The following is a 20,467-nucleotide window of genomic DNA, read 5'->3' on the forward strand; positions in this document are numbered from 1 at the left end:
AGCATGTAGAGACGCTATACATGCTCGTCAACGTGCTTTACGCAACTTTATACGCAACCATACGACGGCGAATTGTATTAATTATAAACGATTACATGTGTAGTGTCGTCATGTTATTAATAAAAGCAAGAAAGCCAGCTGGGCTGCTTTCACAAGCTCCTTATACAGTTTTACTCCTTCTGTTGCCTGGGGTAGCCTGCGCCGGCTATCTGGCACTAAGGTCCACTCACCACTTTCTGGCTTGACGGTAGCGAATGACATCCTTGTGGCCCTTGAGGAGGTCTCCAATGCCTTCGGATACTTTTTCGCAGAGGTTTCGAGCTCCACTCATTACCACCCTGCCTTCCTCCCGCGAAAACAGGCAGACGTGGCTACGTCACCTAGCTTCCTCTCCTCTAATCGTAAAAGTTATAATGCTCTATTCACCATGCAGGAACTCGAAAATGCGCTTGCCCAGTCACGGTCCTCCACTCCAGGGCCTGATTCTATTCATATTCAGATGCTGAAGAACCTTCCTCCTCTGGGTAAAGGTTTTCTTCTTCGAACTTACAATCGCATCTGGATTGAGGGTCATGTTCCCACATGCGTTCGCAAATCTATTGTTGTCCCGATTCCTAAGCCGGGGACAAGCACATGCCTTCCAGTTATAGACCAGCTTCCCTTACCAGCTGTGTCAGTAAGGTGATGGAACAAATGGTTAACCTTCGTTTGGTTTGGCTGCTCGAATCTCAATGCCTGCTTAGCAATGTACAATGTGGATTTCGTAGGCGCCTGCCTCCCTGGTTGCTCCACAGGCCCAGCGTCCATTTAGACTCGTCGGAGTACAGGAGGAGCTGCACTCCTGCGGCGTTTGTTTTTACCTCCTTATTTTCCAATACTTTACACCAGCATCCCGACCATGTACCAATATTTATGGATGGCTCTAAACAGGGGGACTGGCTGGCCGCAGTGGTCTCGCGGTTCTATTCATGCAGTCCGGAACCGTGCGACTGCTACGGTCGCAAGTTCGAATCCTGCCTCAGGCATGCATGTGCGTGATGTCCTTAGGTTAGTTAGGTTTAAGTAGTTCTAAGTTCTAGGGGACTGATGACCACAGCAGTTGAGTCCCAAGATGCTCAGAGCCATTTGAAACATTTTGAGCCAAACAGGGGGACTCTGTTGGTTGTGCTGTTGTTTTCCCTGACCGAGTCGTCAAGTTATGGCTTTCTGCGGCGTTTACCATCCTCGATGCCGAATTGTTTGCGATCTTGCGGGCATTGGAGCAGATGAGATGTGTTCCCAGTCTTAAGTTCCTCATTTGTTCTGACTCCCTGAGTGCCCTTCAGACCAACACTTGTACCCAGCGGATATGGACATCCAGAACATCCATGATGCCCTACTCCACCTGCAACAGCAGGGGAAGGAGGTTTCTTTCGGCTGGGTGCCGGGGCACGTGGGTATTAGGGGAAACGAACTGGCGGATGTGGCTGCCAAAGATGAATGTTCCCTCCCTCAAGTTGTTGAATGTGCCATCCCCCTCCATGCTGTTACCTCCCTTTTCGTTTCCGTGTTATGCATCAATGGGAAGAGGAGTGGCTGGCAGTTGGTGACAATAAGCTGCCTCTGGTCAAGGCCACTATGCGACCATGGCGTACGTCCTACCAGTGATGCAGGCGGAATGAGGTTCTCCTCACTCGCCTCCGCATTGGGCACAGTCCCTTAACGCATGGTTTTTTACTCCTGCGGGAGGACCCCCCAATATACAGTGTTTGTGGCGTCCAGATTACTGTCCACCACATTTTACATGACTGTCTTTTATTCTCTGACCAGACTGTGATGGTTTCTTGGCCACCAGATTTGCCCTCTGTTTTGCAAGACGATGCAATGACTGTAGTTAAGGTCTTATGGTTTTGTGTCCTGTCCAATTTGTTGCCTCGGATTTTAGGGAGAGGGTTTTAATGTGCTGCTGGGTGACTGGCTCACCCAGGGTTTAGGTAACAGGTCCGCCAGTCAGGATTACGTCCTTGTTTCCCTTCGGTTTCTGTTCTCTTTTCCTTGTGTTTCCTTTCCTTTTTTAGTGTGTTCCTTGTCCTTTTGTTTTGCCTCCATATGTGGGGATTTGGAACTGCATCAGATCTGCATCTTTTAGAAATTCTCCTTGTTCGCTGTTCGTCTTAGTCCCTTTACCACATGTCTTTCTGTTTTTATGCGCATGGGCGCTGATGACCACACTGTTTAGCGCCCGTAAACGTCACACACTCATAGGCGCCGCTCTGCTGTTGACCATCTGGTTACCTTGTCGAGCTTCATTATGAATAACTTCTTGCAGAAGCGCCCAACCCTGGATGTGTTCTTTGATTTGGAGAAGGCTTACGACACCTGTTGGAGAGCGAGCATTATCCGACCCATGCATACATGGGGCCTTTACGGTCGCCACCCTCTTTTTATTCATGCCTTTTTAATGGATCAACAGTTCAGGGTACGTGCGGGTTCTATCCTCTCCGACGCCTTTCGTCATCCCTCAGGGGGCTCAGCATTCATTTGCTGGGTACGGGCTTTGCAAACCCGGGTTCCTCGAGCTGTGGACTGGTGTGCGCCACCAGTCTGCTGATACCGTAAGCTCTGTGCATGTTTCAGCGACTACCGTGTGAGTAACAGATGAACGTTGTGTGTCTTAGGGACTGGGGATTTTGGCTTGATTGAAGGTTTTTTTATAGAGGTATATACCATCCTCGCGATCCAGGCAATCTTAAGGTGTGCTGTGTGCCAATAAGCTGCATGGCTGTTGAGATGGAACAGTTGCTAGCGGGCAACCTCTGGGGAACCTGCCACACCTCAGTTGTACAAGGCTTATCCAGACATGCAGGGCTCTGTCTGGATGGACATAAGTTTCCCTAGCTGCTTGTGGGATGACCATGGATACCACGAATTCTTCCTCGTTTCCTCCTCCTAATTTTTCGATGGCCAGTGGGATGGATGGACCGCTGGTAGGCACTTCCACCCAATCAAACAAGAGGGCTAGGTTAGTCAGTCCTCCTGACTCAGGCGTCAGCAAACGTACAGCAGTTCAGAGTAACAGAGCACATACTGACAACCAAAATGTGTTTTTAATAATAAAAAGGACAGAGGGTTTCTTTGAAAAGGTTTCGCCATTCTATATTTAAAAGGGTCTACAAGGAATAGCTGAAACTTTAAAATCAGTGAAGCGTTTACGGAATGGGACACTGCTTGTTGAAACATCAGCTTCTCAGCAAGCAGTTAACCTTCAAACAGCTAAAAGCTTGGGCGAATATACTATCGATACAGAGCTTCACAGCACCCTGAACTCCAGTAAGGGTGTTATTACCTGTAGGGATCTCGTTGATACTCCTGTAGAAGAATTAAAGAGTGTGTGGGCTCAGGAGGGAATGGTTGACGTTCAGAACATCATGAAAAAGGTGGGTGGGAACCTGGTGAAATTTGACTCCTTCATTCTTACTTTCAATACCCCCAAACTGCCAGAACACGTCAAGGCAGGAGTTCTTCAACTAAACGTCAGATCATATGTCCCAAACCCAATGCGCTGTTTTAAGTGACAGCGTTTTGGGCATACAACTCTAGGGTGTAAAGGAGAAGCGATGTGTGGCAACTGTAGTAAGGCTGCCCATGACAGAATTGACTGTTCGTCGCCTGTCAGATGTATAAACTGTTCTGAAAGCCACCCTTTTGGAGTAAGGACTGTGGAATGTTCCTAGAGGAATGTAGAATACAAGAAATAAAAACAACTAAGCGTATCCCCTACAGTGAAGCCAAAAAAGATCTTCAAGTTCATGTAGCCCCCCAACATTTGTTACATCTTTTGCTTCCATTGTTCAGAAGCCGCCTCCAAAGGTCGATGCATCTACACAGACGGAGGTTGTTAGTGTTGTCAAGAACACCTGCACATGTCAGAGCACTTGCAAGGCAGCAAGTGTATCAGAGCCTGTAGGCCCTCCTAGAACAGCAGAGAAAGTTTCAGTAGCTAACATTGAAGAGCCCCAGGCATCTCCGATTGCTGAGGGTGTTCCAAAGCCCAGCATGGTCATAAACACCCCAGCTTCGGTTCCAGCAGAGCCCTCTAAACAAAGGAAAGCACATGTGAAGCAGCACCTACAGATTAAATCGGCTGGTTAACCCTCGGGTCATGTCAATGTGGTCTCACTAGACACTTCATCAGACCCTTCCCCCGAGCTGATGGGGCGATATGATTGCCCTATATTCTCAGACTCCATGGCTGAGCCTCCACCTGCTGCAGTGTCCCCACCTCGGCAGAAAGAGAGGCAGAAAATAAAACCACCGTGATGGGTCCCATACTGCAAGGGTTCAGGACACATGTGAAGGAACTACATCTATTGATTCAGGATAGACCTATGTGTGTAGGTCTGCAAGAGACAAATTTCAGTGAAACGTACACCTCTGAGCTACGTGGTTATGTTCTCCACAAAAAGGACTACCTGATTGGACAGAGAGCTCGAGGAGGAGTAGGTATCTTCATCAACACCGACTACCACACCTCGCCTCTCTCCCTCATGACGGATTTACAGGCAGTTGCAATATTAGTAAATGTGCGTCATATGCTAACACTGTGTTCGCTTTACCTGCCCCCACATGACGTGCTCGACGAACAGGCTCTCAGTGATCTTCTTACACAGCTCCCCCACCCCTTCATCCTCTGTGGTGATTTTAATGCACACAGTATGCTTTGGGGCTCTGTGAGTACTTGCCCAGGGGTAGAGCAATCGAGAGGCTTCTTCTGTCTACCAGTGACAATTTGCTAAATAAAGGTCACAGCACGCATTTTTGCTTTGCAACTGGGTCGTTCTCTGCCATTGATCTATCACTTTGCTCTCCAGCGATCGCCCACACTGCTGCATGGGAAGTGGTTGATGACTTACATGGCAGCGATCACTTCCCCATCCGGATTCACCTGCCACATGCAGTGGAACCGGAAAGGAAACCGCCTTGATGGGTGCTTGGTAGAGCCAACTGGGCACGGTATAGTCAACTCGCCCAGTTTGAACATCGGGTCAGTGTCAAGGAATGGGTGGATCATATTACTGAAGTGATCCACTGCGCCAGTGAAGCGTCCATCCTACAGTCCATGGGACAACCGAAGTGGCAGCCTGTCCCTTGGTAGAGCGAAGAATGCCGTTGTGCAATCAGGGCTAGGCGGGCAGCTCTGCATAGGTTCAAATGCCGGCCAACTGTAGGGAACCCTGCTGCCTTTCGGGTGGCGTGGGCAAAGTGTCATCGGATTATACAAGAGAGCAAGAAGCGGTTGTGAGAGCAGTTCCTTAACACCATTAATGATTCTACACAAAGTTCCATTGTATGGGAGACCATCAGGAGGATTTCTGGGAGAGGTGGAAGGTGTCCTATGGCTGCTATAATGTGGAATGGTACTCTCCAAACGACCTCAAAAGATATTGCCTAGTCTATGGCGGCTCATTTTGCAGCTATTACTGCAACCGACAGTCAGAATCCAGCTTTCCAGCCCCACAGAGTGGCTGCCGAGAGGAGCAGATTTGGCTTCCGCTTACCCCATACAGAAGAGTACAACTGCCCTTTTTCCATGTGGGAACTGGATTCTGCATTGTGTGGGGCTCATGATACATCCCCTGGTCAATATAGAATCCACTAGAGCTTGCTGCAGCACCTCACAGGAAGAAATAAGGAAATCCTTCTCCGACTTTTTAATCTTGTTTGTATGTCCGGTCACTTCCCTGACTTGTGGCATGAAGCGATTTTAATTCCTCTTTTAAAAACTGGGAAAGACCGCATGTGCCCGGGTTGTTTCCATAGTGTTGCCCTCACTATCTGCATGGGAAAGAACTTGGAGCAAATGGTTAACCGCCGCCTTGTCTGGATGTTAGAATCCAGACAACTCCTTAGTCGCTTTCAGTGTGGGTTGAGGAGGTATCGCTCCACCGTTGATAACCTGGCCCTCCTGGAGGCAGCTATACAACAGGCTTTCCTGAGCCAGCATCACCTGTTGGGAATATTTTGTCATGAAAAATCCTGTGCAGTGTTCCTTGTTTGTGGACGATTTCTCTGTATTTTGCTCTTCTTCAAGCCTTCCAACGATGACCTGTCAGTTGCAACTCACTCTGCGACATTTGGATGAATGGGCACAGAAGAGTGGTTTTAAGTTTTCAACTGATAAGTCAGTGTGTGTTCTTTTTAACCATTCTCGTTCCATTCTTGACTTGCCCGAGTTGAGGATGACGGACACTGTTCTGAATTTTAAAGAAACGGTGATGTTTCTCGGCCGCAGTTTTGATTCTAAGCTTACGTACCTAACACTTGTTAAGGAACTGAAAAAACGGTCTCTTAAGGTGCTGTCTATTTTAAAATGTCTTAGTCACCACGCGTGGGGAGCTGACAGACTTGTCTGCTCTGGTTTTACAGAGCCTTTGTGCAGTCCTGGCTTGATTATGGATGCATGGTGTATGGGTCTGCAAGACCCACTTATTTGAAGCTGCTGGACGTGCTGCACCATGAAGGGATTCGGATGGCCACTGGAATGTACAGAACGAGCCCCATACCGAGCCTCTGTGCAGAGGCAGGTGAACCGCCACTTCACCTCCGGCAGCATCTACTAATGGTGCGCCACGCCTATCAAACATTATCCACACCAACCACACCTGCATACCACAGTGTAGCTTGGCCTCCATTGGAAAGGCTTTTTCGCAACTGGCAACAAGCAACAAGGCCCTATGGGGTTCGTGCAAAGGATTGCATTTTAGAGATGGGTGTGGCCGGTTTTAATGTTTCACATCAAGGTTGGAGCAGATATCCACAATGGCTCCTCCAGAGGCCCACACTGATTTTAGATTTGGCAAATTTTAAGAAAGACAGGACATCAGATTTTCCTTTCAAATCTTTGTTTTTTAACATTTTAGACAGGCATCACGATTTTACAGTAGTCTACACTGATGGATTCCAACAGGGGGATTTTCTTGGCTGCTCAGTAGTGTTCCCCGAATGTGTCATCAGGATTCACCTTCCCCAGAAATACACTGTTTTTTCCACAGAAATTCACATGATCCTGAAGACTTTGGAGAAGATACGGTTTCCTCAGGGCGAACACTTTCTAATTTGCTCTGACTCACTGAGTGCATTACAGTCACTGCAGAAATTGTACCCAGCAGAGAAGCTGGAACAATGATTTACGACCAACTGTACATCCTCCAACGACAGGGCCAGCAAGTATCCTTTTGCTGGGTGCCAGGGCATGTGGCCATACGTGGAAATGAACAAGCTAATAGAGCAACCAAGGACACCTGCAGATTACCGGAGGTGACACAATGTTCTATACCTTTGCAAGGTGTCGTTTTGTGCTGCAGCACAAGTATATACGATTGTGAGAGGAGGAATGGCTTGCGGTGAGGGAAAACAAGCTGCGGTTGGTGAAACCCACCATCAAGCCATGGTGTTCTTCCTGCCGGTCACCTAGGCATGATGAAGTGACCCTTACACGTCTTCGCATAAGGCACTGTCCTCTTATGCGTGCCTTCTTACTACGGCAAGAGAAACCCCCACTGTGTGATGCCTATCACGTACAAATCACTGCACGCCACATTTTAGTTGGGTGTGATTTATATAGTTCTGTCAGGGCAGAAGTTAATATAAGTGGGGATCTGCCTCGATTTTAGCTGATGACGAGCCGACTGTCAAAGTTTTAAAGTACTGTCATGTTTCTGGGCTTCAGCCTAATATTTCAGGTTGGAATTTTTAGTGTGTTGCCGAGTGGCTTACCACTTCCTCTTATTCTTGTAATAGGCCAGTTCCAAACATGTCCTATGTGTTTCATTTTACTCCTTCCCCCACATTCTTTTGCAGGTATACTCTTTATGTGCTGCTTTCCACTTTGCTACTGTAGATGGGCAAACTGCCTATATAGACTATAATTTTTAATTTTAGTTCTATTTTTGCACATGCTACAATTTAGTGACACTTGTCCATAGTTGTTTCCTTTCAGGCAATAAAGACTACACTGTTTAGCACCCATAACAGCATATCCATCCATCCATCAATCCGTCACTCAGAAATAATTCACATTAGATAATGGATTAAATGTAATGACTCTGTCTATATAGTAATCATACCAACAAACAGTCCCAGATGAGAGAGGAGCTTTCTGCACCTTCTTTCAGAAATACTTCACATAGGGTAGTGGATGAAATGCATTGATTCTCACTCTGTAGTAACCTTACCAACAAATAGACATCTACGACGGAGGAGCTTTCTGCAGCTTCTCTTTGAAATGCTTCACATAGGGTTATGGGTGAAATGCGATGACACTGTCTGTGTAGTAGTTATACCCAGAAACAGACCCAAATGATGGTGGAACTTTCTGCAGCATATCTCCGAAATACATCACATAGGGTAATGGCTGAAATGCGATTATTCTGGCTTTATAGAAACCATACCAACAAAGAGACGCGAATGAGGGAGCCACTTTTTGTAGCTTCTATCATAAATACTTCACATCAGGTAATGGATGAAATGTAATGCTTGTGTCTGTGTACTAATCATACCAACAAACAGATGCAAGTGAGGGAGGAGAATTCTACAGCTGCTCTCAGAAATACTTCAAATAGGGTAATAGACGAATTGCGATGTTTTGGGCTTAGTAGGAACCATACCAAAAAACAAACGCAAATGAGGGAGGAGCTTTCTGTAGCTTCCCTCAGAAATACTTCACATCAGGTAATTGATGAAAAGTAATGATTGTGTCTGTGTACTAATCATAACAACAAACAGATACAAGTGAGGGAGGAGCTTCCTGCAGCTTCTCACTTAAATACATCACATGAGGAAATAAATGAAAGGCGATGATTCTGGCTTTGTAGTAACCACACCAACAGACAAACGCAAATGAGGGAGGAGCTTTCTGTAACTATTCCGAGAAATGTTTCACATAGGGTAATAGATGAAATGCATTGATTCTTGCTTTGTAGTAACCATACCAACAAAAAAAGCAAATGTGGGAGGAGCTTTCTCTAGCTTCCCTCAGAAATACTTCACATCATATAACAAATGAAATGTAAGGATTGTGTCTGTGTACTAATCATACCAACAAACAGATGCAAGTGAGGGAGGAGCTTCTGCAGCTTCTTTCTGAAATACATCACATAGGGAAATAAATGATATGGGATGATTCTGGCTTTGTAGTAACCACACCAACAAATAAATGCAAATGAGGGAGTAGCTTTCTGTAGCTTTTCTTATAAATACTTCACAGCAGGTAATGGATAAAATGTAATGATTGTGGCTGTATACTAACCATAACAACAAAAAGATGCAAGTGAGGGAGAAGCTTTCTGCAACTTCTCTCTGAAATACATCACTTAGGGTAATTGATGAAATGCATTGATTCTTGCTTTCTAGTAACCATACCAACAAAAAAAGCAAATGAAGGAGGGGCTTTCTGTAGCTCCCCTCAGAAATACTTCACATCATGTCATAAATTAAATGTAATGATTGTGTCTGTGTACCAATCACACCTATAAACACATGCATGTGAGGGAGGACCTTTCTGCAGCTTCTCTCGGAAATACGTCACATAGGGTAATGGATGAAATGCAATGATTGTGGCTTTGTAGTAACCATTCCAACAAACAAATGCAAATGAATGAGGAGCTTTCTGTAGATTCCCTCAGAAATACTTCACATCAGGTAATGGATGAAATGTGATGATTGTGTCTGTTTACTAAACATACATACAAACAGATGCAAGTGATGGAGGAGCTGTCTGCAACTTCGATCTGAAATACTTCACAACCGGTAATGGATGAAATGTAGTGATTGTGTTTGTGTACTAATCATAACAACAGCAGATGCAAGTGAGGGAAGAGCTTTCTGCAGCTTCACTCAGAAACACTTCACATCCGGTAATGGATGAAATGTAATGATTGTGTCTGTGTACTAATCATAACATAAACAGTTGCAAGTGAGGGAGGAGCTTTCTGCAGATTCTCTCTGAAACTCATTACATAGGATAATGGTTTAAATGAATGATTCTGGCTTTATAGTAACCATACCAACAAACAAACGTAAATGAGGGACGAGCTTTCTGCAGCATCTCTCAAAAATACTCCACATCATTTAATGGAAGAAATGAAATGGTTGAGTCTGTGTACTATTCATACCAACAAACCAATGCAAAAGTGTGAGGAGCTTTCTGTAGCTTCCCTCAGAAATCCTCCACTTCAGGTAATGGATGAAATGTAATAATTGTGTCTCTGTACTAATCATTCTAACAAACAGATGCAAGTGTGGGTGGAGCTTTCTGCAGCTTCTCTCAGAAATACATCACATAGGGTAATGGATGAAATGCAATGATTCTGGCCATACCAACAAACAAAGGCAAATCAGGGAGGAGCATTTTGTAGCTTCCCTTGGAAATACTTCACATCAGGTAATGGATGAAATGTAATGACAGTGTCTGTGTACTAATCATACCAACAAACAGATGCAAGTGAGTTTGGAGCTTTCTGCAGCTTCTCTCTGAAATACAGTACAATGGGTAATAGAGGAAATGCAAAGATTCTGGCTTTGTAGTAACCATACCAACAAACAAACACACATGAGGGAAGAGCTTTCTGTAGCTTCCCCCAGAAATACTTCACATCATGTAATCAATGAAACGTAATGATTGTGTAAGTGTACTAATCATTCCAACAAACAGATGCAAGAGCTTTCTGCAGCTTCTATCAGAAATACTTCACATAGGCTATTGGATGAAATGTGATGATTCTGGCTTTCTAGTAACCATACCAACAAACAAACGCAAATGAGGGTGGAGTTTTCTGTAACTATTCCCCGAAATACATGACACCAGGTAAAGGATGAAATGTAATGATTTTGTCTGTGTACAAATCATACCATAAACAGATGCAAGTGAGGGAAGAGCTTTCTGTAGCTTTCCTCAGGAATACTTCACATAGCATAATAGATGAAATGCTATGATTCTGGCATTGTAGTAACCATACCAACAATCAAACGCAAATGAGGGAGGAGCTTTCTGTAGCTTCCCCCAGAGATACTTCACATCATGTAATCAATGAAATGTAATGATAGTGTCAGTGTACTAATCATTCCAACAAACACATGCAAGTGAGGGAGGAGCTTTCTGCAGCTTCTATCAGAAATACTTCACATAGGGTATTGGATGAAATGCGATGATTCTGGCTTTCTAGTAACCATACCGGCAAACAAACGCACATGAGTAAGGAGCTTTCTGTAGCTTCCCTCAGAAACATTACACATCAGGTAATGGATGAAATGTAATGATTTTGTCTGTGTACTAATCATAACAACAAATGGATGCAAGTGAGAGAGGAGCTTTCTGCAGTTTTTTCTGAAATACATCACAAAGGGTAATAGATGAAATGCGATGATTCTTGCCTTGTAGTAACCATAGCAACATAAATTGCAAATGACGGAGGGGCTTTCTGTAGCTTCCCTCAGAAATACACGACATCAGGTAAAGAATGAAATGTAATAATTCTGTCTGTGTACTAATTATACCAAGAAACAGGTGCAAGTGAGGGAGGAACTTTCTGCAGCTTCTCTCTGAAATACTTCAGACGAGGTTATAGATAAATTGCTATGATTCTGGCTTTGTAGTAGCCATACCATCAAACAAACGCAACTGAGGGAGGAGCTACTGTAGCTTTCCTCAGAAATATTTCACATAGCATGGTAAATGAAATGCTATGATTCTGGATTTGTAGTAACCCAACCAACAAACAAAAGCAAATGAGGGTGAAGTTTTCTGTAGCTATTCCCAGAAATACATGACACCAGGTAATGGATAAAATTTAATGATTGTGTCTGTGTACTAATCGTACCAACAAACAGACGCAAGTGAGGGAGAATGTTTCTGCAGCTTCTCTCTGAAATACATCACTTAGTGTAATGGATGAAATGCAATGATTCTGGCATTGTAGTAACCATTCCGACAAACAAATGCAAAATTGGGATTATCTTTCTGTAGCTACCCTAGAAATACTTCACATCATGTAATCAATGAAATATATTGATTGTGTCTGTGTACTGATCATACCAACAAACAAACACAAATATGGAAGGATCTTTCTGTAGGTATTCTCGGAAATACTTCACATACGGTAATGGATTAAATGCGATGATTCTGCCTTTTTAGTAACCATACCAACAAACAGATGCAAGTGAGGGAGGAGCTTTCTGCAGCTTCTCTGTGAAATATTTCACATAGGGTAATAAATGAAATGCGATGATTCTGGCTTTGTAATAACCATATCATCAATCAAACGCAAATGACGGAGGAGCTTTCTGTAGCTTCCTTGAGAAATACTTCACACCATGTAATAAATGAAATGTAATGATAGTTTCTCTGTACTAATCATACCAACAAACAGATGCAAGTGAGGGAGAAGCCTTCTGAAGCTTCTCTCTGAAATGCATCACATAGGGTAATAGATGAAATGCGATGACACTGGTTTTGTAGTAACCATACCGAACAAACAAACGCAAATGAGAGAGGAGCTTTCTGTAGCTTCCCCTCAGAAATACTTCACATTTTGTAATAGATGAAATGGGATGATTCTAGCTTTGTAGTAACCACACTAACAAGCAAATACAAATGAGGGAGGAGCTTTCTGTAGCTTTCCTCAGAAAAATTTCACTTAGCATAATAGATGAAATGCTATGATTCTGGCTTTGTAGTAACCATACCAACAACCAAACGCAAATGAGGGAGGTGGTTTCTGTAGCTTCCCTCAGTAATACTTCACTTCAGGTGATGGATGAAATATAATGATAGTGTCAGTGTACTAATCTTACCAACAAACAGTTGCAAGTAGGGGGGGAGCTTTCTGCAGCTTTTATCTGAAATATTACACATGGGTAAAAAATGAAACCCGATGATTCTGCCTTTGTAATAACCCTACCAACAAACAAACACAAATGTGGAAGGATCTCTCTGTAGGTATTCTCGGAAATACTTCACATAGAGTAATAGATGAAATGCGAGGATTGTGGCTATGTTGTAACCATACCAACAAACAGATGCAAGTGTGGGTAGAGCTTTCTGCAGCTACTCTCTAAAATACATCACATAGGGTAATAGATGAAATGCAATGATTCTGGCTTTGTTGTAACCATACCAACAAACAAACACAAATGAGGTAGGAGCTTTCTGGAGCTTCCCTCAGAAATACTTCACATGAGGTAATGGATGAAATGTAATGATTGTGTCTGAGCACTAATCATATCAGCAAACAGATGCAAGTGAGGGAGGAGCTTAGTGCAGCTTCTCTCTTAAGTACATCACATAGGACAATGGATTAAATGCAATGAATCTGGCTTTGTAGTAACCATACCAAAAAACAAATGCAAATGAGGGAGGGCTTTCTGTACCTACCCTCAGAAATACTTCACATCAGGTAATGGATGAAATGTAATGATTGTGTCTGTGTACTAATCATACCAACAAACAGATGCAAGTGAAGGAGGAGCTTTCTGCAGCTTCTATCTGAAGTACATCACATAGTGTAATAAATGAAATGTGATGATTCTGGCTTTGTAATAACCATACCAACAAAGAAACGCAAATGAGGGTGGAGTTTTCTGTAGGTATTCCCAGAAATACGTGACACCACGTAATGGATGAAATGTAATGATTGTGTCTATGTACTAATCGTTCTAACAGGCAGATGCAAGTGAGTGAGGATCTTTCCGCAACTTCTCTCAGAAATACTTCACATAGGGTAATAGATGAAATGCGATGATTCTGGGTTTGTAGTAACCATACCAACAAGCAAACGCAAATGAGGGAGGAGCTTTCTGTAGCTATTCCCAGAAATACTTCACATAGGGTAATAGGTGATAGGTGATGATTCTTGTCTTGTAGTAACCATAGCAACATAAAATGCAAATGAGGTAGGAGCTTTCAGTAGCTTCCCTCAGAAATACTTCACATCATGTAATAAAAGAAATGTAATGATTGTGACTGTGTACTAATCGTACCAACAAACAAACGCAAATGATGGTGGAGCTTTCTGTAGCTTCCCTCAGACGTAATTCACATGAGATAATTGATGTAATGTAATGATTGTGTCCGTGTACTTATTATAACAACAAACAGATGCAAGTAAGGGAGGAGCTTTCTGCAGCTTCTCTCTGAAGTACATCTTATAGGATAATAGATGAAATGCAATGATTCTCGTTTTGTAGTTACCATACCAACAAACAAATGCAAGTGAGGTAAGAGCTTTCTGTAGCTTTCTTCAGAAATACTTCACATAGCATATAGATGAAACGCTATGATTCTGGCTTTGTAGTAACCATACCAACAATCAAACACAAATGAGGGAGGAGCTTTCTGTAGCTTCCCCCAGAAATACTTCACATCATGTAATCAATGAAATGTAATGATTGTGTCGGTGTACTAATCATTCCAACAAAATGATGCAAGTGACGGAGGAGCATTCTGCGGCTTCTCTCTGAAATACATCACATAGGCTAATGGATGTAATGCAATGATTCTGGCCATACCAACAAACAAACGCAAATGATGGAGGAGATTTTGTAGCTTTCCTCAAAATACTTCACATCAGGTAATGGAATGAAATGTAATGACTGTGTCTGTGTACTAATCATACCAACAAACAGATGCAAGTGAGGGAGGAGCTTTCTGCAGCTTATCTCAGAAATAAATCACATAGCATAGTAGATGAAATGCGATGATTCTGGCTTTGTAGTAACCATACCAACAACAACGCAATTGAGGGAGAAGCTTCCTGTAGGTTTCATCAGAAATAATTCACATCATGTCATAAATGAAATGACATTATTGTATCTGTGTACTAATTATACCAGCAAAGGGATGTAAGTGAGGGAGGAGCTTTCTGCAGGTTCTCTCTGAAATACCTCAGATGAGGTAATAGATAAATTGCGATGATTCTGGCTTTGTAGTAACCATAATAACAAAGAAATGCAAATGAGGGACGTGCTTTCTGTAGCTTCCCTCAGAAATAACTCATATCAATTCCTCAATGAAATGTAATGATTGTGTCTGTGTTCTAATCATACCACCATACAGAGCAAGTGAGGAAGGATCTTTCTGCTGCTTCTCTCGGAAGAACATCACGTAGGGTAATAGATGAGATGCGATGATTCTGGCTTTGTAGTAACCATACCGACAAACAAATGCAAATTATGGAGGAGCTTTCTGTAGCATCCCTCAGAAATACTTCATATCAGGTAATGGATGAAATGTAGTGATTGTGTTTGTGTACTAATCATAACATGGAACAGATGCAAGTGAGGGTAGAGCTTTCTGCAGCTACTCTCTAAAATACATCTCATAGGGTAATAGATGAAATTCAACGATTCTGGCTTTGCAGTAATCATCAAAACAAACAAACGCAAATGAGGGAGGAGCTCTCTGTAGCTTTCTTCAGAAAGAATTCATGTTAGATAATGGATGAAATGTAATTGTTATGTCTGTGTACTATTCATACCTGCAAACACGCGCAAGTGAGGGGGAAGCTTTCTGTAGCTTCTCTCTGAAATACTCCACATCAGGAAATGGATGAAATATAATGATTGTGTCTGTGTACTAATCATACCAACAAACAGATGCAAGTGAGGGAGAAGCCTTCTGAAGCTTCTCTCTGAAATGCATCACATAGGGTAATAGATGAAATGCGATAATACTGGTTTTGTAGTAACCTTACCGAACAAACAAACGCAAATGAGGGAGGAGCTTTCTGTAGCTTCCCTCAAAAATACTTCACATCAGGTAATGGATGAAATGTAATGACTGTGTCTGTGTACTAATCATTCCAACAAGCAGATGCAAGTGTGTGAGGATCTTTCCGCAGCTCCTCTCAGAAATACTTCACATAGGTAATAGATGAAATGCATTGATTCTGGGTTTCTAGTAAACATACCAACAAGCAAACGCAAATGATGGAGTAGCTTTCTGTAGCTATTCCCAGAAATACTTCACATCATGTAATAAATGAAATGTAATTATTGTGTCTGTTTACTATTCGTAACAACAAACAAACGCAAACGTTGGAGGAGCTTTCTGAAGCTTCCCTCAGAAATAATTCACATGCGGTAATTGTCGAAATGTAATGATTGTGTCCGTGCACTAATTATAACTACAAACAGATGCAAGTAAGGGAGGAGCTTTCTGCAGCTTCTCCCTGAAGTACTTCTTATAGGATAATAGATGAAATGCTATGATTCTGGCTTTGTAGTAACCATACCAACAATCAAATGCAAATGTGGGAGGAGCTTTCTGTAGCTTCCCCCAGAAATACTACACATCATGTAATAATTGAAATGTAATGATTGTGTCAGTGTACTAATCATTCCAACAAAATGATGCAAGTGAGGGAGGATCTTTCTGCAGCTTCTCTCTAAAATACATCACATAGGCTAATGGATTTAATGCAACGATTCCGGCCATACCAACAAACAAACACAAATGAGGGAGGAGATTTTGTAGCTTTCCTCAAAATACTTCACATCAGGTAATGGAATGAAATGTAATGACTGTGTCTGTGTAATAATCATACCAACAAACAGATGCAAGTGAGGGAGGAGATTTCTGCAGCTTATCTCAGAAATACATCACATAGATTAATAGGTGAAATGCGATGATTCTGGCTTTGTAGTAACCATACCAACAACAACGCAATTGAGGGAGAAGCTTCCTGTAGGTTCCATCAGAAATAATTCACATCATGTCATAAATGAAATGTCATAATTGTGTCTGTGTACTAATCATACCAGCAAAATGTTGTAAGTGAGGGAGGAACTTTCTGCAGCTTCTCTCTGAAATACATCACATAGTGTAATGGGTGAAATGCAATGATTCTTGCTTTGTAGTAACCATACCAACAAACAAACGCAAATCAGGGAGGAGCTTTCTGTAGCTTCCCACAGAAATACTCCACATCAGGTAATTGATGAAATATAATGATAGTGTCGGTGTAGTAATCATACCAACAAAGAGGTGCAAATAGGGGGGGGGGGGGGGGGGGGGAGCATTCCGCAGTTTTTATCTGAAATACCACACATAGGGTAAAAAAGAAACTCGATGATTCTGCCTTTGTAATAACCATACCAACAAACTACCTACAGAAAGATCCTTCCACATTTGTGTTTTTCTCGGAAATACTTCACATAGGGTAATAGATGAAATGCGAGGATTGTGGCTATGTTGTATCCATTCCAACAAACAGATGCAAGTGAGGGTAGAGCTTTATGCAGCTACACTCTGAAATACATCACGTAGGGTAATAGATGAAATGCAATGATTCTGGCTATGTAGTAATGATCAAAACAAACAAACGCACATGAGGGAGGAGCTCTCTGTAGTTTCCTTCAGAAAGAATTCATGTTAGGTAATGGATGAAATGTAATTGTTATGTCTGTGTACTATTCATACCTGCAAACACGTGCAAGTGAGGGGGAAGCTTTCTGTAGCTTCTCTCTGAAATACGTCACATAGGGTAATGGATGAATGCAATGTTTCCGGCTTTGTTGTAACCATACCAACAAACAAACACAAATGAGGTAGGAGCTTTCTGGAGCTTCCCTCAGAAATACTTCACATGAGGTAATGGATGAAATGTAATGATTGTGTCTGAGCAGTAATCATAGCAACAAACAGATGCAAGAGAGGGAAGAGCTTTCTACAGCTTCCCTCAGTAATACTTTACGTCAGGTAATGGATAAAATGTGATTGTTGTGTCTGTGTACTAATAATATTGTCAAACAGATGCAAGTGAGGGAGGAGCTTTCTGCAGCTTCTCTCTTAAGTACATCACATAGGATAATGGATGAAATGAAATGATTCTGGCTTTGTAGTAACCATACCAACAAACAAATGCAAGTGAGGGAAGAGCTTTCTGTAGCTTTCTTCAGAAATACTTCACATTGCATATAGATGAAACGCTATGATTCTGGCTTAGTAGTAACCATACCAACAATCAAATGCAAATGAGGGAGTAGCTTTCTGTAGCTTCCCCCAGAAATACTTCACATCATGTAATCAATGAAATGTAATGATTCTGTCGGTGTACTAATCATTCCAACAAAATGATGCAAGTGACGGAGGAGCTTTCTGCGGCTTCTCTCTGAAATACATCACATAGGCTAATGGATGTAATGCAATGATTCTGGCAATACCAACAAACAAACGCAAATGAGGGAGGAGATTTTGTAGCTTTCCTCAAAATACTTCACATCAGGTAATGGAATGAAATGTAATGACTGTGTCTGTGTACTAATCATACCAACAAACAGATGCAAGTGAGAGAGGAGCTTTCTGCAGCTTATCTCAGAAATAAATCACATAGCATAGTAGATCAAATGCGATGATTCTGGCTTTGTAGTAACCATACCAACAACAACGCAATTGAGGGAGAAGCTTCCTGTTGGTTCCATCAGAAATAATTCACATCATGTCATAAATGAAATGACATTATTGTGTCTGTGTACTAATTATACCAGCAAAGGGATGTAAGTGAGGGAGGAGCTTTCTGCAGCTTCTCTCTGAAATACCTCAGATGAGGTAATAGATATATTGCGATGATTCTGTCTTTGTAGTAACCATACCAACAAGCAAACGCAAATGAGGGAGTAGCTTTCTGTAGCTATTCCCAGAAATACTTCACATCATGTAATAAATGAAATGTAATTATTGTGTCTGTTTACTAATCGTAACAACAAACAAACGCAAATGATGGAGGAGCTTTCTGAAGCTTCCCTCAGAAATAATTCACATGCGGTAATTGGTGAAATGTAATGATTGTGTCTGTGTACTAATCATACCAACAAACAGATGCAAGTGAAGGAGGAGCTTTCTGCAGCTTCTCTCTGAAGTACATCTTATAGGATAATAGATGAAATGCAATGATTCTCGCTTTGTAGTAACCATACCAACAAACAAATGCAAGTGAGGGAAGAGCTTTCTGTAGCTTTCTTCAGAAATACTTCACATAGCATATAGATGAAACGCTATGATTCTGGCTTTGTAGTAACCATACCAACAATCAAATGAAAATGAGGGAGGAGCTTTCTGTAGCTTCCCCCAGAAATACTTCACATCATGTAATCAACGAAATATAATCATTGTGTCAGTGTACTAATCATTCCAACAAAATGATGAAAGTGACGGAGGAGCTTTCTGTAGCTTTCTTCAGAAGTACTTCACATAGCATATAGATGAAACGCTATGCTTCTTGCTTTGTAGTAACCATACCAACAAACAAATGCAAATGAGGGACATGCTTTCGTTAGCTTCCCTCTACATTTCATCCAGTAATTGATATCAGTTATTTGTATGATTTTGTCTGTGTTCTAATCATACCAACATACAGAGCAAGTGAGGAAGGAGCTTTCTGCTGCTTCTCTCTGAAAAACATCACATAGGGTAATAGATGAGATGTGATGATTCTGGCTTTGTAGTAACCATACCGACAAACAAATGCACATTATGGAGGAGCTTTCTGTAGCATCCCTCAGAAATACTTCACATCATGTAATAAATGAAACGTAATGTTTGAGTCTGTGTACTACTCATACCAACAAACAGATGCATGTGAGGTTGGAGCTTTCTGCAACTTCTATCTGAAATACATCACATAGTGTAATAAATGAAATGCGATGTTTCTGGCTTTGTAATAACCATACCAACAAACTGACGCATATGAGGTAGGGGCTTTCTGTAGCTATTCTCAGAAACACATCACATGTGTTTATATGTGAAATCTGATGATTCTGGCTTTGTAATAACCATACCAACAATCAAACGCAAATGAGGGAGGAGCTCTCTGTAGCTTCCCTCAGAAATACTTCATATCAGGTAATGGATGAAATGTAGTGATTGTGTTTGTGTACTAATCATAACATGAAACAGATGCAAGTGAGGGTAGAACCTTCTGCAGCTACTCTCTAAAATACATCACATAGGGTAATAGATGAAATGCAATGATTCTGGCTCTGTAGTAATCATCAAAACAAACAAACGCAAATGAGGGAGGAGCTCTCTGTAGTTTCCTTCAAAAAGAATTCATATTAGGTAATGGATGAAATGTAATTGTTATGTCTGTGTACTATTCATACCTGCAAACATGTGCAAGTGAGGGGGAAGCTTTCTGTAGCTTCTCTATTTAATACTCCACATCAGGAAATGGATGAAATATAATGATTGTGTCTGTGTACTAATCATACCAACAGACAGATGCAAGTGAAGGAGGATCTGTCTGCAACTTCTATCTGAAATACTTCACAACCGGTAATGGATGAAATGAAGTGATTGTGTTTGTGTACTAATCATAACAACAGCAGATGCAAGTGAGGGAAGAACTTTCAGCAGCTTCCCTGAGAAATGAATGAAATGTAATGATTGTGTCTGTGTACAAATTACACCAATAAACACATGCATGTGAGAGCGGAC

Source organism: Schistocerca gregaria, unplaced genomic scaffold, assembly GCF_023897955.1.
Source record: "Schistocerca gregaria isolate iqSchGreg1 unplaced genomic scaffold, iqSchGreg1.2 ptg000008l, whole genome shotgun sequence".
Classification (NCBI taxonomy): Eukaryota; Metazoa; Arthropoda; class Insecta; order Orthoptera; family Acrididae; genus Schistocerca; species Schistocerca gregaria.